This window comes from Alosa sapidissima, chromosome 16, assembly GCF_018492685.1.
Source record: "Alosa sapidissima isolate fAloSap1 chromosome 16, fAloSap1.pri, whole genome shotgun sequence".
NCBI lineage: Eukaryota > Metazoa > Chordata > Actinopteri > Clupeiformes > Clupeidae > Alosa > Alosa sapidissima.
Window position 1 is genome coordinate 179,362 of NC_055972.1, and position 22,501 is coordinate 201,862.

Genomic DNA, 22,501 nt, shown 5'->3' on the forward strand with positions numbered 1-22,501 from the left:
CCCCACCTGACACCTGGCAGCTCTCCTACTCCTCTCCTAGGACTGTTTCCACCCGGTCGGGGGAGGCTGGTTCTCTCGAGTTTCGCCGGACTGCTTCGACCCTCTATCTTCATGGGTTTGATCAGATCCTGTGTCACTCGGTGGTTTTCTAGCAATGCAATCAGCCGATCCAGGTCGGGAACTCCCTGCTGGGCGACATATTTCTTTGCGTCATTGGGTAGTGCTCGAACACACCGGTCCAGCACCACTCGGTCAATCGCTGCAGGGCCGTCGCCCTCCGTGAGCCACGTCCTTACTAGCCGCTGGAGAGTTTTTATCTGGGGCCGTGCAGGTGTGCTGGGATCGTAGGCCCATTGATGGACCCTTTGAGCCTTTGCTGGTAGACTATAGCCATACTGTGCCAAAATTATGGCTTTGAGCTGGGTATAATTAGCTGCCTCGGCTATAGATAAATCTCTACAAGCCTGTTGGGCCTCCCCCGTTAAAAAAGGAGTCAAAATATGGGCCCAGTCTTCTCTCGGCCATCTCTCTCTGGTGGCGACTCGCTCAAAGAGTTCCAGATACGATTCTACATCATCTTCAGCTGTTAGTTTTGTCAATACCTTGTCAGGGGTCTTCGGCAATGATTGTTTGCAGAACTCCGTAAGGGCTCTCTGTAGCGTTTGTTGTGTCTGCACGATGGTGGACAAAACTTCTTTTAGCGCGGGATCCATGGTTGGGGTTTTTTTTCCCTTTTTTTTTTGAGCTGGGTCACACTGCCCGCATTCTCCACCAAATGTGAACTCCCAGGGATCCAAAGACGCGAGAAGAGTGATTTCCAGCAGACGGTTTCTTTTATTAACTTATAAAGCCTCAAACTGAGGTACTCAAAATGCAACAAAAACTTCTTCAATCTTCTTTGGATCTAGAGTCTGGAAGGTGGTCGGCCCTCTTGGCTGATCCGCAGTCCACTCCGATCTTCAAAATTCCTGGGCACAAACAATCACACTTGAAGCAGTTTAAACAGACAACGTACTGCCTTAAACCAAGGTCAAAAGCTGTATGGGATTTACTTCCACAACCCTGCTTCCCCCTTTGTCTCTCTAGCAACAGGTCTTTTCAGGTGCTGTTCAGAGCCAATCTAACCATTTGCAGCTGGACTCCAATTAGTGGATGTGCTGACGTCCCTAGTCTCCAGAGCACCTCCCCAGGGTCCTAGTGCCCCTCCAGCATAGCCCTGGTGCAGTACACGCCATCCACCACCTTACCCAAGGGGATCCGGCGACGGTTTGCCCTAGTGGGACAACAAGAGCAGCTTGGGGTACCACAGTGTATGCGCTCCGCTTCCGTTGTTGTTGAGATTGTGATTGAATGGGAAACGGATTTGGAGCCACCGGCTAAAATTTAACGCAGCTACAATTTGTAAGGTATCACCAATATCAATTTGGCTACATACATTCTTAAAATGGTTCTGGTCTAGACTTAAATATCTATTGAAAACTTCACAATGGAGCGTGTTTTTAGAGCGTGATCTGCAGGCGACCTGTTGGCTATTTTTAGAAAGTGCGCTGGGGGCGCCTCATAGCCGTCCCGCGGGCACCGTGTTGGAGACCACTGATGTAGACCGTCACACAATGGTAAGTGGAACCTTGGCCACAGCTTGTAACAACTTCATTTTTTACCATTCTTTGCGTAGGGATGTGTACACAAGGATGTGTAACCTTGTGTAACTTTGTAACTTGGGAATTACAACAGAAAGGAACACGTTTCAGCTAATTAAAATCAATGAGTGGAACTGTCAGTTTCAGAGCTATTATTACCACACTGATAGATTGATTTTGCTTTTTATTTGCAGCCTACGTTATGCACTGTGGAACGCTCTGCGGATGGACAGCTGTGGAATCCGCAAAGGTCAAGAAGGCTTTTGTTACGAGGGCTGGAGGTTCCAAAACATCCATGAAGCTGGGGTAATTTTCTCTTATTTTAAATTATTTCCAATTGTGGTGAGCATTATTGGTGGGCTTTTTATAAAGGGTAGGCCTCTATTGCACTAAAATTATTCAACCTTTATACAGTTAACATCAAACTGTGTAGCTACGAAAGCTACAAAATCACATTGTCATAGAAATGATAGAGGCGAAACTTCCACTAGGTTTTATGAAGATATTTTACAGATGGGCTGAACATACATCAAAAGTAAAGAAAATGACATGGCCAAAATGATTAACTCACCAACAATATTTGTTGTATGGTGTATACCAGGGATCACCAAATGGCAGACCGCGATCCGATCCTATCCGGACCCAGACCATAATAGCCTAATTTAGATTTTCACGTAAGATTTCAAAGCTGCGCTAAATGTGTCGTTGGTTAGGATAACAGCATTTACTTCAGGAACCATCATTTCACTTGCTGCTACTCAGCCAGTGAAATCTGTGAATTCTGATAAAGTCGAATCAGTGAGTAAAGTAGCCTACTATGGGGAAGAGACTGATAGCCTTAAACGAGCGAGGAGAGGAGACGGAAACAATCAGATGGATATCTAAGTTAACGATAAGTAAGTTATTTTCAAATCATCGATTGCTCAAAGAGGAGGAAGCTAGACAGCGAGAACAGAGCTTTATATAACGATACGGGGGCAATACCACGCAAAACTGTCACGTCTGTAACGCCAACTAGGCTAAATATGGATGTGACGGTTTTGCGCAGAATTGCCCTGGACCTCTTCTATTCTGAGACAGGTGATTTTTAAAAGCGCCAATTTGAAGCACCTCTACTAGACAAAGCATATTGAGCAAGCATAGGGTAGGCTAGGCCCATTCAACAGTGAACTGAGACCACAGAATATTTTACGATTTAAGAAGGCAATATGATTGATCCACCACAATCTAGTTAAGCCGACATGCATTCACTGCCCAACAACGTGATGTTCCTGGGTTTCCAGTATTTCGGGTCAACATAAAAAAAAAACTAAAAAAATTAAATTAAATTTGCTGATTAATGGGTTCAAGGAACCAGCCTTGTCTCAGCTCAAATTTTATTTTAAGTTCACGTTAAGATCTTTAAAATAGCCAAGGCTACTCAGTTTTTCTCCCCAATCACTCTTATCTTGCCTTATTTCTCCTCATTTCGAATGTTGCCTTTTAGGCTACTTATTTTATTTCACATTAAACATTAGGCCTAGGCCTACAATCTTCTTGAATTTCCCCTTGGGGATCAATAAAGTATCTATCTATCTATCTATCAATCTACAACAGAAACAGGCTCAAGATGTGAAATTAGCACATACATTAGGGAAACCAGATGCAAACACCATACTTATAAATTGAAGGACAAGAAAACACAAATACCTTACTCTCACATAAAATGTCTTTGTATTTGTATAATGTAATTTCATCTTCCTGAATCTCAATATTATGATCACAACAAGTCTGGGCAAATTATTAATTAAATTTTCACGTGGGGTAACTTGTTGCAGGGCAACCATAACCGGTTCCATGTCTTCCGATTAGATGATTAATCATCAGTTTCTTGAGAACTTTCTTGAGAAGTTCTCAAGAAACTTGAGGTTGGTATGAAGGAGTGTATTGTGGATGTGTGCAAACATTGTGCACGTTGCACATGGTGCAACTTCTTGCAGGGCAACCACATAACCGGTTCCATGTGTTTGAATTGGATGACTAAAGTTCTCAAGAAACTTATCTCCCTGAATCTCAATATTCTGATCACAACAACTCTGGGCAAGTCAGCACCAGTGCTGCATTCATTGTTTTGCACTTTTATAATCACATCACCAAAAGTAGGTTATTGGTTTTACCAAAATAATTTGGCACTATTTTTAAACTACAAACCTATAAAGTATTTTGATACAAAATATGATGCCATTTTTTCCCAACTAAATAAAATAAAAATGACAACATACTATTTTGTATTTTACATACATGTATCAGACATACTGCCTATCCCTGGCTGTTGGCTGCAGCAACTCAAGCTAGGTAGTACTGATTGTTTTGTGTTTATGTTAGTTTTGATCCAATTTGACAGCTTTGCTATGTTGCCCACCCAAAATTTCTACCAGCACACCCAAATATAGTAGCCTAGCCTAGGTTAGAACCAGCCCTGCCCTGCATGGAGACATATTTTACGATAATAATGGAGAAAATGTTGGCAAAACTTTAGGTTTTTGTTAACGGAATCTCCCGACCCTCATTCATCTATTTGCGCAACAGCCCACATTCTGCCTTCAATCCAGCGAGACAAGTGAAATAAATGTTTGTTTTTTTTAAAGCTGTCATCGTCATAGGCACGATATTTAGGCTACCTCTGTTAAGCCTACACAAAGTTGCGTATTAAGGAGTATTTCCTGATCGGGGAAACCTTTCGTTCCGCAGTTCAATTGTGCCGCAGGCCAATAAAGGCAAGTGTGTTTGCCACTTACATTTCTGACGTCTGACACTTCACACTGCTGCAAGTGCATCACGAAAGGTCCCACCTTACACCATGTTAATGGCCAATCGTAGACTAGGATTTGGGGTGGCCAATCGAATCTCAAGGCCACCCGGAGCCACCCCTCTGGCTCCGCCCCTGTATATATATTATACATACATACATACATATACATAGCCTAAACATTATGATGCTCCGGACCTTTGCTTGAGGAAATTTTCCGTAACGACCTCGCTGAAGATTAATTGAATACCCCTGGTGTATACTGTATTTTCTGTATTTTTTTTTATTCTTGACAATTGTCAGTGTCTCTTGAGTGATCAGAGCTAAATGTTTTGGGCTAATTTAGATGTAATATTGAGTCATTGTCTTTGATTTACCAGATTGACCCTAAAGCACTCCTTGTTTACAAATCACTTAAAGGACAAATCCGGTATGAATTGATCCATAGCTCTTGTTGGAAATCACTGTGTGCTGTTCATAGGAAAAAGAAAATGTGGCACAGCCAATTCTGAGTTATGGACAGGGAAGTATAGCCCAGAGCCGTATAGAAGTACTTTTGGTATTCCTGACATAATGCAGGGTAGCCGTGGGGTCTTAAAAGTCTTTAAACGGTCTTAAATGTTATGTTCCTTAATTAAGGTCTGAAAAAGTCTTAAATTCCGTTGCCAAAGTCTTAATTTGTTAAACAAAGGTCTTCAATTTTAATTATACTAGCCTGCAAGCAAGGTAAAATGGGGGAAAAAACTAGCCTGGCGGGCCATCCTATATCATTGAAATGTATAGTCTGGAATCGAGCCATTCACCTCGCTTAATCCAAGGGGCGGGCAGAGAATTGTCTTTCAAACTGCATAGGCATGCAATAGGCCAGCGCTACGACCATATCCGTATCCAGTCGGCAAAACGGCAAATACATCCTTCTTAGAAAGGAATGACTTAAAGGGAAACTTGGCAGGATTTCCCCCTCTGCTGGAGAAATTGTGCATTATGCTATTTCAAACTGTGGGAAAAGGTAACGATAAAGCACATGGATTTGTTTACAAGCTAGCGAACGGTTAGCATAAGTTTGGCAGAACTATGTGGATGTTACAAGGTAAGAAACACGATTTAAAACGAGTTTCTTGTTTCTCACTTCTCTTTCCGGGACGGTAAGTCTCAATGTTGCGAGGTTGGTTTTCCGCCTGGGGACGCTAGGCGCAGCGGGGAAAGTCACCATTTTCACCGGAACAGGTCATTTAACCATCCGAATGATTTGTAAACGGGTTTATTACGTTGAAATAGTTGCCAAGTTCCCCTTTAAGTGCATTGTGTTGCTCAACAAAAAGCACAAGTCCAACTCCTCCAAAGTTGACGCCAACGCCGATTCAAACAACCGCTCTTCGTTTGCCATAGCCACCTTCCTTGTTGTTCACTGTCGCAGGACTGTCGCCATCCTGTTAAGCCCGCCTTAAGACTCTCTAACAAAATAGAGCGCTGTGATTGGATGGCGTCAGCCAATAGAAATCCCTATGGTTTGATACTAGTTTAGCTTAAGTGATTCTGTGGTAACACATAATAATAGGCTAATATCAAGTTGATTTACTCACTTGCACCTCTCAACTTTGTGTTGCTAACCTACCTAGGCTATGAGATGTACGTAGGTCTACTATTGGGTTTAATGTCATTTAGAAATAGGCAGCGCAACCTTTGCAAACTTTTACATCTGGAGAGAGCTCCTTGCTAACTAATTCTGCTAGCTCAGGTCATGTATGTCATTCGTAATTAGTGCTAAAATCCTTATTGAACATGATCCCTTCTATGAACTTGATAGTTTTTTATTTACATTTATTTTATCTAATGACAGACAACAATGAATTGCATTCACATATCCTTATGCATTATGTGCAACTATTATTCACTAGCCTAAAACCATGAGACTGAAGGCTACAGTAATTACTCACGTATTTCTTAAAGTGACAAACACTCAATTACACCTAGGCCTACACACCACATTAAAATTTGCCTAGGTGTAATAGTTTAAAAATAAATATTAAGTATTCAAATGACGTATGTTTAGCAATTAAGCAGATTAATAGTAATTATGCAGATTAAAAAATACTATACATTAACTGTACACTTGAATTCGAAGGTATATGAAATAGAAACATATGAAATAAGCCATAATTTTCCGTGTGTGTGGAAAGAGTCAAGCAGAATCTAGGATGCCCACTGGTGTGAATGATAACAATATATTCAATATTACTGATGATGTCAAGGTGGTCTGGGCCCCCAAATCAAATACATTTTTTAAGAATTATCGAAGAAGTATCGAAATCGCAATTCTTGATGTGGTATCGGTATTGAAACAATAATTTTGGTATCGTGGCAACTACACTAGTCTAATTTCTTAGGATATGCGCAAACAATACTTTGGGTTTTCGCACCGGCAGCAATGAATCAACATAATCAGTCGAAAGGAGAGGACAGCACATCATGGGGAAGTGTTGTTTTAATTGTCATTATGGGTTTGATCTGGTGTTTTACAACCACATAATGGGTGTGATGTAGGTCTTAATTTTCATGTAAGTGGTCTTAAAAAGGTCTTAAAAAAGTCTTATTTGGGGTGGTCAAACCTGGGGAAACCCTGTAATGGAAAGAAGATACCGAAGGCTTTTTTGCCATATTGAGTCAGCTTTACTTTCTTGTCCATAACTTGTCTAGGTTATGACACATTTTATTGTTCTTTGTCCTTTGGACAGTGCCTGGTGAGCTCAAACAACAAGGCTTTGAATCAGTTTACACCAGATTTGCCCTTCAATGAGACTGTGTGACATGTTCCAGCAATACTCATCACTTAAACCTCACTGATCACAGGAGAAATGTTCCTGTTGAAACCCACTATCAGAACTAAACAAGGCAACGCTGCATTTAGTTGTTATGCGTTCTGACTATGGAGCCAGCTCCCAGATGACAAAAAAAATTGCCCAAATTACTTTTTTGACATCAGGACTCTGAACTAAACTATTTTCAGATGCCCTTTTTTTTTTACACTGAATAGGCTTAGTCCAACCAAAACAAGGTTTTGCCTAGTGGTAAGCTGGATAGGGGTTAATCCTAGCCTGACAATACAGTTTACTCACTAGATGAGGTGAGGGAATTCAACAAACTTGTTTAAGCTTGACAAATATATCAATACAATCTGTTTTTCAATTGGGCAACATATAGCAAATGTGAGTGGTAGCTATCACATTCCCCATTCTGTGTTTAAGGGATCAATAAGGTGTGTCTGATCTTTGTGCTGTATCAAAATTCCCACAGTTATGACAGACGGTCAAACAAATGTCTTACTTTGTATTTTTGAGTGGCTCACAAACTAACAATGTTCTATTTTCTGCTCTTCTCTCCCTCCTCCCTTTGGTTGGTTCCACCACCAGGATAAAAGATGCAGATTGACCAGCCCACGCTTTCATCCACCATTGTACACAGTATGGCACGCTTTGGCACAAGTTCAGTTTGTTTATGTTATTGTTTATTAGTTCATTTCTCCATGTTGTATGATTTATAGATAGACTTAAATTGTCATTGTGCAGTTGGTCCGTACAATGCAATTTGCTTGTGCAGCTTTTAAAAATAATACTCACATACACACTCACACACACAAAAAAATATAAAAAATAAGAATACACATTATAAAAAGAACATATCAAGGCAAGAGCAACTGTATGCCTATTGGTATATGTTATAGTTTACACCTTTTTGCACAGCTCTGTTAGAGCAGTCTGAAATGAATATAATTAAAACCGGCTGTGTTGTCATAATTGTTGTGTTGAGTGAATATATGAAGCACTTCGCTCTTTCTGTTTGAAATATCAATATCGTATCGATATCGTATATCGCCAATCAGCCCCAAAATATCGGGATATCAGTTTTGGTCCATATCGCCCAGCCCTAATGCCAGCCCTGTGCAGCATGTTCCTGCTCAAATCGGCGGACCATCGCAAACAGGGCTCGGGGGATTTACTTTTCACAAGTAAGATTTAACATTACCGTACTATTGGTTGTATTTTGTGAATAGAATATTAACAGAGAGTTGAGAAGGAGCAAGGATATTACTGTATGAGAATCGTAGCCAGCTAGCTAGGCTATGTTTACTCGGTGTTCACCCGGCTATGAACTGAGACTTGATAAGTCATATTCCATAACACTGACTTAGATTACAACTGATACAAAAAGGCTATTGTAGAAATAAATCATTCTAGATTTGGCCGGCGAATTTTACACAAGTGGCACAGACTGTAGCCTATTAGCTGCTATTGGGCAATCGCTAGCTGCTACTTGTAGCCTAAGCGTGTTGGTAGCATAGCTTCACTATTTCCTGAATAAAGTAACTTTTCAATAGCTTAACTTCTTTATTTATCAAGTAGCTTAGCCACACAAGCTACACTTTTCTTGTAATGTGTAATTGGCACAATTTAAAGTAGCTTCCTATGTAGAGAACTAGCCTACTGCTGTGTTTGTTACTAATTCATTTGACTGGGTGGTATGGAAGAATATTAGACTCAAAAGTTTTGTACGTGTGTATCACGTTTTGAAACTGTAGAAATTATTTGTAACTGTAAAAATGATCTGTACAAGTAATTGTCAATATCACAAATATGCCCTACAGTTACAAATCTATTCTACGGGTACGGATCGGTTTTACAGCTACAAATCATCCTACAGTTAAAAATATTTTACAATTACAAATATATTCTACAATTACACATCAATATTCTACGCACAAAAAGCTGCTCTACAGTTACAAATCTTTTCTACAGGTGTACAGACTTTTGCACCACCTTTGGGATGAGAAGTGTCTCATATGTATTGTGTGTGTGTGTGTAACAGGATTTGTAACTGTAAAAAATATTTGTGATTTAAAAAAAAAATAACACGAACAATTTTAAGTATTACTCATATGTCGTTCACTTACAAATATATTCCACAGGTATGAAATATTCCACAGTTGCTGTCTTTCAATTACAAAACTATTCTGCCATTACAAATCTCTGCTGCTCGCACAAGTATTTTCTACAAGTATACAAATCATTTTGAGACTGTTCTGGCGCTTCCTGTTGAATAGCCAATGGCGATCCTCAGGTTTGGCTAGCCAACCATGATTCTCAGTTCACTAACCAATCACAGAGCAGGAGCAGCGCCGTCGTCGTGGCTAGTTGTGTGGGTGCAACCAAATTTGGAGTCTACGCTTGGAGCACGCTAGCAGAGAATGTCTAATTAAGGAACGGGCTCCGATGCTAGTTTCCTATATTCCTTGAGGTACATTGATAGTTAATACAGCCAGTGTACCTACACGGGGCAAGTCGTTAACAAAATGTTTCCCTTCTCTATCGGTAGTTATCTTTCGGCTGTTCCTAGGTAGTTAAGTTATCAATTTATTTACATTTCAAATGGGCGACTTCAGCTATGTTAATTACAGTCATCGTTTTACATTTCTGATGGTTTGTTAACTTTGATAATTTGCCAACTGTACCTGTGCAGATAAGCTACTACAAATACAATCATGCTTTTCCAGAATGCTCTCTTTCTACATAGTGTTTCAGTGTGCATGTAAATATGCATCGTTGTTTTTGTCTATTCATGTAGCCTAAGCCAGTGTTTCTCAAAGTGTGGTTCGCGAGCTGGCATGCTAAAATATAATAGGCCTATAGATGATTTGTTTGCGATGTTGAACAACTTTTATGTAAATCCAAACAGTTCTGTAACACTGCCTATGTAAGCTACGCCAGTTTAAATCATGAATCCTCTGACAATAAGCAAGGTAATAAGCAATGAGTAGGCCTACTATTTTTTTTGTTTAGCTAGGTGGTCTGTGAGGTTTTTTTATTTATTGGTTAAGTGGTCCTTGTTCTGAAACACTGATGTAATATCTCTTATCAAGGGCCTTCAAGATCACTCCACTGGATCACTGGACCATTATCTACATCAGCATGGAGAACATGTAGCCTACCACTGAATAGAAAATACATCTCCTTCCCTCCTATATTTGTTCTTTAAAATGTGTTTCTTAGGTCTATTGTATTCTAGTCTTTGAACACCATTATTGTAGACTTCTCCCCTGTCCTGTCTGATACATTTAAAATTGCATTTTTAAATATTATTCCCTAATGCTGGGATATGTGAACTTTAATAAATAATTTTATTCATTAGGCTTACGTTTTTATCCAAAGCAACTTAGACATCAATTCTTACCAGAGCCAGTTTCTCGGAGCAAGTTGGGGATAGGTGCCTTGTGGCAGCTGAGAAACAAAATCACAACTTTTCTGGCTACTGCATATGGTGCACACATTGTAGTTAAATAGTTAAAACTAGGAAAAATAGCAATCGTCATACAGTTTCTCATTGCATAGTTTATTCATTGAACAACTGGAACTCTGGTCACCGTCTGAAACACTGAAATTGTTGACTATACTGCATTGAACTTTCAGAAAACAACACTAGATCAAGCCAAAACCATAATTGCTTTATTTCAGCGCTGCATTCATAGCTTCTTTGAAGGTGTCATACATTCTTGTCCCTAGGGGGAGTTTCAAAGTACAGTCGGCATTGCCCCTGCCAACAGACCATCCCGTCCAGAAGACCACCAGGTCTTTCAATGTCTCTAAAGAAACTGTAAGAATTAAAAGACAATATCAGAAAATACTTTTAGTAGTAGTTCGTTTGTTATACAATGCTAGCCTGGTTCGCGCTTCGGACTTGTAACCGGAGGGTTGCCGGTTTGAGTCCCGACCAGTAGGCACGGCTGAAGTGCCCTTGACCAGGCACCTAACCCCTCACTGTTCCCCGAGCGCCGCTGTTGTTGCAGGCAGCTCACTGTGCCTGGATTACTGTGTGCTTCACCTCACTGTGTGCTGAGTGTGTTTCACTAATTCACGGATTGGGATACAAATAGAAATACAAATTTCCCTCAAGGGATCAAGAGTATATATACTTATACTATATACTTATAATACCACAAGAAAATAATATTTGTGATTTACTGAACAAAGTTATAACATTTCATACATCTGTGATTCCTGGGAGCTAACAAATGTGGAGGGCACTGTAAGCTATATTACTGAATAAAGTGTATGGCAAATGTAGTCATCACAATCACAAAAGATACTTTTGAAAAAATACTTTCACATATTTTTCAGTCTGCGATTGGTTCAAGTACAGATCTCTCATCAAATCCAAATCACTCTGATCAGCCAGGTTTCAAAATCTGGGGGGGGGGGGGGGGGATCTTAGGAAATATTTGTCATACCACTTACAACGTATTGTCTGAGGTAGGCTGTGACACGGCAGTCTTCCATTTCATCTTCGTCAACCTCCGCCTCATCTGGTCAAACCACTCTTTTCAAAATCATCTGCAACAAAAACAGTGTGCCCTGTTTGGAATACTATTGTGCACTGTACCATAGTCATGATGTACTTTATTCTGTCAGTTGTTTTCCTCCATTTACAAATTTACCTTTGCAAAAAGAATGCGAGAGGATGTGTCATGCTTGCCATGTTTAAATTGCCATGCTTGAACATTAATACCTTAGGATCCATTAGAGATGAGCCACCTTGTGGGAACAGAACTCTAGCCAGTTCTGGCCGTTCTGTTATCATTGGGAGCACCCCAGTATCCTGTAGCCCTCTTTTAAGGCCTGCTTTTCCCGTCTGCCTATGACCTGTTAAACGCATCATAACAACAATATTTTAACCTTATGAAGAACACCTACCCTCCTTCCCCCAACATTCTAAATCCCATATTGCTATGAAGCATAGTTATGTTATACACCATTTGGAAGCTTGGACACTTGGGAATCCATACATCATAACCTTGTTCATGTCATCTGTATAGTGCTTTTGATTTTACTCATTTTGAGTAGGCCTAAATTGTTCGCCAAAGGCCATCATCTCTGGCCCCAGGTTGATAAAAACAAAAGCAAGCTCTGATTTAGCCTAGTCTACTGTATGACTTCAACGAGGTGATCTTCAATTTCATTCTGCTTACAGTATCTCACTGACACTGCAACGCCTTTGAATGCACTCCACTGCCCTGTTTACAAATGCTACAGTGGACTTAAACTGCCACCTTGTGGCGATAAGTTGTAATACATTTCACACAGCTGCATGAATCACAGAAAACGCGAAAGAAGTGGCCACTTCTGAATGGGACCCACTGTATGTGGTAACAGTCAATATTTTTTTTCAAATGTGCTTCATAAACATACAATCCTGCACTGTGAAAACAAAAAACATCTTAATTATACATCTCCCTTCACCCAAATACAATAATGAAGGTGAAAGGAAGTTATTAAGCCTTAATGGTGCTTCCTAAAGGGGGTATTGTCAAACCTGCTACTAAAATTACAGCATGAAGAAAGTCAAGGACACGCATGCCAGCTTCCACTCATCCCAGTATTAGATGACTGGTCTTAAATGAAAATGTATTGGCTGTGTTATTTCTTTTTTGTGGGATGTCCAATTTATATGTAGAAATGCACATTTGCAAAGGTGACTTAGTACATTGTCGTAAAAGAGGCTCTCCTTTTGATTTTGCACTGCCAATGTGTCTCTTGTGAGAAAAATAGTGAGGATTACTGGTGTAGGTCCATGATTTATTTTATAATTAATTAATGATTATAAGCATGAGGCTCTGCCGTCTCCTCTTTTGTTTTAAATATATATAAATCAACACTTAATACTATTTTTACAGTACAAAACAACTGTATTCTGGTATTTAATAGTTTGTGAGGGGAAAAATATGTAAAAACTGTCAGTGAAGTTTATTTTAGCAGGACAGCAGGACTCAATGGCACCTTCTGAAAGTATTCTGAAAACAGGGGTAATGTTTGTACTTATTTTGCACAAAAAACAAACAGACTTTGCTTACCTCTTCTGGAAATGGCATGTGAGTACTCAGTGAACTAGGCTCAACTCACTGGTACAGAGGAACTCTAAATAGTCCAGGTCCAGAGGCTGCCTTTGAAGAGCCTGTTCCAGCCTGGTTTTCAGCCTCTCTAATAACCTGCCAGTGTAGAGAGTAACTATAAATTTATCATAGATAATGATCTATCACTGACAGGAACCAACAAAAACGTTTGAAAATAAACTGACTTTTTAAGATAGAATAGTAGTGATTTCTCTTTAACTTTTACAAAATATAAAACATACACATCCGAGGATGTTGTTTTAAGTAGGAATACTGCCGTCAACAAGTTCAAAAGGTATGCTTTTTGAAACTCACATCGGGCGGCGACCTATTTTCATAGACAGTAAAATGTATTTTATGACCCACCTGTGCTTCAGAAGGAGGCAGCAACTGGGGATCCATAAGAAACTGCTTACACAGAAGAAATAGATACATAGACAGATTAATATGATTGTCTACCAATGCCCAGCACTGTATCTCTGTATTATTTATTTTGTACCTTATGATCAGTCATGAAGAACCATCAGAAAATGCCAACATAGCCTAGCTGATGTTGACACCAGTTGGTATGTTTTGTCACACATATCAATGGATACTTATTATTAACTTATAACTAACTCCAGAGCAATCTGTTGAGCATCAAACCTACTACGGTTTTTCTGCAGTAAAGAGTTTCTGTTGCCTACTATAAGAGTTCGTCAAGTCCAAAGTAGCACCTCACAATCTGGAGGTAGACCTGGCATACGAGGCCTAATTGTTAGCACACCTCTTGATAATAATGCTAGCCGCCTGCCTCTTTTTGCTGAGCCTACCTTATGACCGACTGACAAACTCCCTTAAATCTTTGACCGCATTTGTTACAAACTTGAAACAAAATGTCTTCAAAAGTATGTTGAGTGTTGTTATTTATTTCCATCCACACACTACATTTCCGTTAGCACTTGTATGCTGCTTAAACTGACAGACTGATTGAGTGGGATTTGGCTAACTAGCGGTAGCTTGCTATATATAATAGTTATTTGTCTGTTGCCCACATTAGTTGCCATTGATTGATCTCACCTCGTTGCCCCGTATATCAGGTACACTGGCTGTATTAACAAGGAATAGTGGACATAGAACATGTCTGTGTGGTGTAGGCTACCAACATACCTCAAGGAATACAGGAAACTAGCGTGCTCCAAACGTAGACTCCAGGTTTGGTTGCACCCACAGACAACGACGGCGCTGCTCCTGCTCTGTGATTGGTTAGTGAACTGAGATTCATGGTTGGCTAGCCAAACCTGAGGATCGCCATTGGCTATTCAACAGGAAGCGCCAGAACAGTCTCAAAATGATTTGTATACTTGTAGAAAATACTTGTGCGAGCAGCAGAAATTTGTAATGGCAGAATAGTTTCGCAATTGAAAGACAGCAACTGTGGAATATTTCATACCTGTGGAATATATTTGTAAGTGAACGACATATGAGTAATACTTAAAATTGTTCGTGTTATTTTTTTGTTAAATCACAAATCATTTTTACAGTTACAAATCCTGTTACACACACACACACAATACATATGAGACACTTTTCATCCCAAAGGTGGTGCAAAAGTCTGTACACCTGTAGAAAAGATTTGTAACTGTAGAGCAGCTTTTTGTGCGTAGAATATTGATGTGTAATTGTAGAATATATTTGTAATTGTAAAATATTTTTAACTGTAGGATGATTTGTAGCTGTAAAACCGATTTTTACCCCTAGAATAGATTTGTAAGTGTAGCGCATATTTGTGATATTGACAATTACTTGTACAGATCATTTTTACAGTTACAAATAATTTCTACAGTTTCAAAACGTGATACACACATACAAAACTTTTGAGTCTAATATTCTTCCATAGGGTGGTAGTATTGTGTAGTGTTTTATTCATGGCAGAGTAACTGATAGTTTTGCTCACTACAATTTCGAAGTAGCTTGCCCAACACTGTATTATTCACATGTCATTTACCCTAACAATAATAAGATGCCTCTCAAATTCCTATTCATTTATTTATTTTATATCTCCCCAGAACAACTGCCTTGCTCAAGGAGACTGTGAATGAACTGAACAGTCTCCTCACATCCCTGGAACTTAGGAAGGTGCAGCTCTTCATTGCAGTATTGCAGGGCATCTGCTACACTGTGACTGAATATTTGATTTATGAGCTCCACCTTCATCACCTGCATTCACCACTCTGTGTCCCATTTTCCCATTGTCTGGTTGACTCAGTCCTCTTTTATGGAGTTTACCCAGTTTCACTATCTACTGCTATCTTATTTACCCACCTGCTGTCTGAAGCACTTTTTTTCTTAGCCAAAGTGTACCCAAGCAATTTTAGCAAGGTGGGAACATACAAAATTACATGCACCAGTTGTCGAAATCATAGAACCAACTGCATGAACGAAGCCTCTGTCTCACTGAGCCTGTGAAGACACTCCCCGATTCTTTACTGATTGCAATGAACGGGGCTGATCTTGTTTCTAAAATTTTTCTTAATTCCTTTTTATTTAATCTCTTCATTGGGGCTGAAACCTTTCTGTGAACTGTAAATAACAGATGCTGTTGATGAACCCATTGACACTGTACAAGTGACAAGTCACCTTTTTGTCTTGAATTGATGAACTGTTACACTTACTATGCCAAACCAATGTCTGTTTTTTAAGGATCAGAAACAAACCTACAAACTTGCACTTTACAATATTTATGGAACTTGTCTAACAAATGCTGTTGATATTGAACCCAGTTACTCCATTTCCTTTACTTATGCCACACCAATGTCTGTTCATCAAACTTTATTTTTGATGGCACTGAACTGAAAATGTTAATGGAGTTTTTTCTGTCAATTTAACTCATTAAAACGTCTATGCTGTCAAACATGTGTTTATATTGGATGTCATCACTTTATAATATATCATACATCAGAATATTCTATTACTATTAAGCCCACTATGAATATTAAAATACACACAACCATGTTTCCTGTATCATACAGCTTTTCTACTGGGAGGTTTACAACTTATTCTGTCAATTTACCCGTTTGTCACTAAACCACATAGGCCTACTTGGAATACCCCTCAGATGTCTGAATGGCACTGATCTCACTTAAATGTTTATGGAACCTTTCTGTGAATAATGCTGTTGATGGAACTTTTCTGTCAACTGTGAACTATATTTAACTCATTAAACTTGTATCAAACTAGTTTTGTCTATGTTGTCAAACATGGATTATGTTCCCAGTTTTGATATCGGACGTCAGGTCACTTTATATGATATATCAGAATATTCTATTACTGTTAAACCCACTATGAATATTAAAATACGCTAAATCATGTGTCCTGTATCATAGCTACATGTATGACCTTTGCAGCAAAAAAAAACGTGTGAGAATCTGTTCAGTATTCAGTGAGATCTGATTAATTAAGTGCGCTGACAGCTCATCGCACCGGCCAAACAGATTACACTGAGTGGAGTGGATGACCGGTCCAAGATGGAGGCTCCAAATCTCGTCAGCGCTAGTAGGGAGTAGCGGTCGATGCGGCGTCTATGTACATTATGTCTATGCTTGCAACGCCTTTGAATGCAATCCGCTGCCCTGTTTGTCGGCAATGCTACAGCGGACTTAAACTGCCTCCTTGTGGCAATAAGTTGTAAGACATTTCATGCAGCTGCGTGTATCACGGAAAGCGCGAATGTGCTATGTGGCCATTTCTAAATGAGACCCACTGTAGGCTATGTGGTAACACAGCCAATATATTTTTTCAAATGTGCTTCATAACCATACAAAACCTATCCTTTTAGCAATTTCCACTCTATTTCATTTACAAGCTAGTTTAGCAAAGACAGTGAAACCAGTACATTTAAATCTGAAACTTTAGTGGTTAGTTTTTTACTTTAAATGAGCCAGCCAAGTAAATGAACAAAAACTGAACGGCAATTCACCTTGAAGTTGGATTAAAACAAAATGCGCTCCTCCGGCCAGAGACCGAGGAGATGCCGAAAATGTACTGAGTTAGAACAGAGGATTTCTACTTTGGAATCAAAGATGCATGCCCTTCCATCAACGACAGATGAACTACGAGAGGCATCTCATGAAGTGAGTACAGCAACTACTGGAAATGCAGAGAATGTAACCCAGCAGTCTAATATCACTGCTAATAGAGCAGATGAATGCATCGACCTCACAAAGGGAAATGTGAGTACAGAGCCTTGGCACAGGCAAGGTGCCAGACCAAAAAACAAAACATGTAATACACGAGCTGTAATTACCTCAACACCAGTAAATTCAGATGTTAACTTCAGGCCTCGTATCAGAAATACAGACAGATCAGCAAACTACTACAGGGCTTGTGGTCCTAAGGGAAGCCCACAGCCCCTAACACTATGGAACAGATTTGAATGCCTCCGGGACGTGAGAGAGGAATTTCCCAGGGAACAGACCCAAAGCAGGCAGCAATCAAACCACAACAATAGAAAGATGGGCACAGACAAGAAGCAGCACTCGACACCTATTCATCCCACAACCCTCGTTCTAGGCGACTCTGCTGTGAGACATATAAATGGGGAAAGGATGATTGTATGTTGTTTCCCAAATGCTTCAGTGTCTGACACAAAAAACAAGCTTGCAGAACTGGTGTCAAAATATGCAACTATCAAGCGCATCATTGTGCATGTTGGAGCACATGACATCTACAGAGAACAGCTGTATGTCAAAGAAGATTTCAAGGAACTTTTCTCGGCCCTATATGAGCTTGGAATACAAATTTTCATCAGTGGCCCACTCCCAGCAGAGGGAAGCTTTGTATTTTCCAGACTATTCAGTTTAAACACCTGGCTCGCAAAAACATGCTTTTCAGTTGGGATTAATTTTATTGACAATTTTAACCTTTTTTGGAATCGCAGGGAATACTTCAGACCAAATAGCACAGAGCTGAGTCGGACTGGGGCCAAGATCTTAACCGAATACTATCACCTCTCTCTCCTGCACCCAACATTTTTTCTGCCAACCTTGAGCCGAGCCTCTGATAAGCGCTCAGTGGCCATACAGGAGGAACAAGCGGATGACATCAACAACTCAGCTAAACCAAAACACTCTGCACAGGCTGAAACAGAGATATGCCCAACCCCCCCTGCTGTGGGGCCCTCTGGTAACCACCCGCTAGCCTCCACTGAAATGCAGACCTTGGAGAAACATAAACAACCAGCTCAACAATGCCCAGCCATGTCCACTGGACACGATAAGATGGCTGCTGCTGAAATGACTCAAAGTCAATCACTGGCGTCAAACTCCCTGGAATCTCAGCAAACAAATGGATGTGATGAGCATGAGGAGATAGCACCTATCAAAGCTGCTGAGAGGCTATCAGAAAGGAAGAGTCATGTTGTAACACCAGTACCAATACCCATCCCCACCTCCGTCGACTCCTTGTCACCACAAAGACACAACAACATGGAATACACTACTGGAATACATGCTGAAAGCTGAGCATCTGCAACAAACTCCCCAGGGCCTCAGCAGGCAGATGGAGACTCTGGATCAATTTTCAACCCCAACCTCCTTGATTTCCCATCACCACCCACACCCAATCACATCTAGAGTTTTACTAGCCCAAGATCATTAGCACCAAAGAAGTGAAGGGCACCTCCACCCCCTCGCCCTCCCCCTCCCCGTTTAGAAGGATCTCTTAAGCAGCAGTAGATAAACTCTAATTTTCAGAGGTGGATAAACTGCGTTTACTTGCGTTTAGCCTCCTACATCCTAATTTGCGCTCATAGGCCTATTCCCAGCTTCGTAACAGAAAGGTAATATTTGACTGTAAGCTATTTGCTGAAAAAGTAGCCTAGTTCGCCGGTCATTATGCATTCATTCTGCATATCTTTGCTATCATTTTCTTTCAATAATGTCCAATGCCTTAAACATTGTCCTTTATTGTTTGCTTTAAGCCTACCTTTATATTTTAGCCTACATTATCCAACTCACGTATTGTCATCTGATCTTGGGCACTGCGAGTCAAAAAAAGCAAACAGGTGCGCGCTCTGCACCTCTTTACGCAACTCCGACGCAACACTAAATATGAAGATGCCAGAGGATATCTTCCGTCCCTTGGTTGTGTAGGCTATACTGTATATGATATAAAATATCTATAGCCTACATTGTATAGCTTACATTCAAATATTACCTTTCTGTTACGGAGCTGGGAATAGGCGTATGCTATGAGCGCAAATTAGGACGTAGTGGAGGCTAAACGCGAATAAACGCAGTTTATCCACCTCTGCAATTTCAGAAATAGAGTTTAGGCCTACCCACCTCTTTATCCACCTCTCAAAAGAGTTTATTTACTTTTAACATTCAAAACTGTATAATCCAATACTATATATATTCCCAATACTGTACATTAACCTCCACCATTATCAAACATGTTCTGAATGCCTTTTTTAAAAATCCGATACCGCATGGCGCAGTCCACCTCACCGAGATTGCAGAATTCATTTATATTTTAGCCTACATTATTCAACTCACGTATTGTTATCTGATCTTGGCCACTGCCAGTCAAAAAAACAAACAGGTGCGCGCTCTGCACCTCTTTACACAACTCCGACGCAACACTAAATATGAAGATGCCCTGCTTTCAGAGGATAACTGTTTCTTTGTTGTGCTATACAATGTAGGCTATAGATATTTTATATCATATATAGCCTACATTGTATAGCTTACATTCAAATATTACCTTTCTGTTACGAAGCTGGGAAGGCCTATGAGCGCAAATTAGGATGTAGTGGAGGCTAAACGCGAGTAAACGCAGTTTATCTACCTCTGACATTTCAGAAATTTCAGAGTTTAGGCCTACCCACCTCGTATTAGAGTTTATCCACCTCTCAAAAGAGTTTATTCACTTTTAACATTCAAAACTGTATTATCCAATACTATCCTATAGGCCTATTCCCAATACTGCATAATAACCTCCACCATTATCAAACATGTTCGAATGTCTTTTTTAAAAATCTGATAACGCATGGCGCAGTCCACCTCACCGAGATCGCAGAATTCATAGTTCACCCACCTCTTATTTTACCACTACATCCCTGGCACAAATGTACTTTTCCTCTTCTAAACGAGGGCAATTGGACATTTTATGGTCAATATTAGATTGGTGAGAACACCAAATATACTAGATCACCTGTAAAAATGTTTCAATCATTCCATCGTAGGTCTTGGTGTTAGATATTATGAAATAAGTAAGCTATACGTTTTTTCACTTTCTTAAGTGGGCTATAGTTCTCATTAGCAGTATTATGCCAAACCATGAAACATTAAGCTGCGTCCAAAAAAAAATCTTCTGATATTGATCATGCATATGGCAAAGAAAGACATGAGATCGTTGGTCTTGAAATTTTGAAAATGCATCGCACTTAGACCTCAGATTACTTGCAGTACCCCGGCATTACCACAAGGAAATGGTCGTACGTCAAGTTTGAACCTGACGTGGAGATAAGCACTTTTCCACGTCAAAGACGGTTTTTATAAATCTGAGCGTTGGCATGGATTTGAGCGTACGCACGGTCTAAGATCAAATCTGTGCGTAAGAACGCTTTATCTGATTATTTCTGTGTGTTCTTTGATGTGTCTATGTCCCCACACACTCAAAACACAGCTATGATGGTAAAAAGGAGAATCATAAATGATCAGACAAGTGCTCTCTTTGAGCAAGCACTTTCACTAAAGTCAAGTCAACTGTCAGACTCTGAAGACTTATTTGATCACTTTAATGCAAAAATGGCAAACATTATGGATGACATTGCTCCATTACAATTCAAGAAAGTTAAGGACAAACAGAAAGCACCATGGAGGCAAAATCTAGCAGTTAAACTTCTAAAAAGAGAGTGTAGGAAGACTGAAAGAAAATGGCGTAAATACAAACTTCAGATCTACTATGAAATCCATAAAGAGATGCTCCGCACATATAACTCTGAAATATGCAAAGCAAGACAGTCTTTCTTTTCTAACATTATCAATAGAAGTTCAAATAACACTCGTATTCTATTTTCAACTGTTGATAAGTTAACAAATCCCCCCTCACAATTAGCGCCTGAACTTCTCTCAACTAATAAATGCAATGAGTTTTCATCTTTTTTTAAAGGTAAAATTGACAAAATCAGACTCAACATATCTGCTCAATTACAAATTCAACAACCTGAACTTCCAGCAACAAACAGAGGGAAACTAAACTTGATGTCAGAGTTCAGCTTGATAGACTACGAAACACTTGAAAAAACGGTACAGAATCTCAGCTCTTCCACATGTGTCTTAGACCAGTGTTTCTCAAAGTGTGGTCCGGGGACCACTAGTGGTCCGCAAGCAGACGTGGTAAAATATAATATAGATGAGTTGTTTGCAATATTGAACCAACTTGTATGTAAATTCAAACAGTTCTGCAACATGCCTATGTATGCTACGCCAGTTTAAATCATATGAATCCTCTGACACAATAAGCAAGGTGAGGCCTATTGTGTAATATACTGTTGAAGTACGTCTACTCTTCTTTTTTTTTTAGCTAGGTGGTCCGTGAGGTTTTTTTTCATTGGTTAAGTGGTCCTTGGTCTGAAAAAGTTTGAGAAACACTGTCTTAGACACTCTGCCTACCAATTTCTTTAAAACTGTTTTTCACCTCATAGCGGCGGATGTCCTTCAAATTGTAAATGTATCACTGCTGTCTGGCACTTTTCCTAAGTCACTGAAAACAGCTGTTGTAAAGCCACTTCTCAAGAAGAATAACCTGGATGCCTTCATGCTAAACAATTACAGGCCCATATCCAATCTACCTTTTATTGGCAAAATTATTGAAAAAGTAGTCTTTAATCAATTAACCACCTTCCTAACATCAAATGGGTATTTTGATTACTTTCAGTCTGGTTTTCGGGCAAATCACAGCACTGAAACAGCTCTCATTAAAGTTTCCAATGACATACGCCTCAACACAGATTCAGGTAAAACATCAGTCCTAGTGCTACTGGACCTTAGTGCAGCATTTGACACTGTTGATCACAATATTTTACGACACAGACTAGAACACTGGGTTGGATTTACAGGCATAGTTATCAGCTGGCTAAAATCATATCTA

The 22,501-nt window shown here is 39.8% G+C and overlaps 1 long non-coding RNA gene across 3 annotated transcripts; it reads right to left on the bottom strand.

Moving 5' to 3' along the window:
- Window positions 1-10,791: 10,791 nt before the first annotated feature.
- On the bottom strand, window positions 10,792-15,088 carry LOC121685209. Of its 3 annotated transcripts, none has more exons than XR_006023287.1 (6): window positions 14,516-15,088; window positions 13,733-13,774; window positions 13,328-13,462; window positions 11,986-12,119; window positions 11,715-11,810; window positions 10,792-11,071 (listed from the first exon to the last, which is right to left on the bottom strand). It is a non-coding gene; the product is annotated as an uncharacterized LOC121685209 (long non-coding RNA). The 3 variants fall into 3 exon arrangements; XR_006023288.1 differs by having other exon boundaries at window positions 14,426-15,088; XR_006023289.1 differs by lacking the exon at window positions 14,516-15,088 and adding an exon at window positions 13,866-14,141.
- Window positions 15,089-22,501: the final 7,413 nt, after the last annotated feature.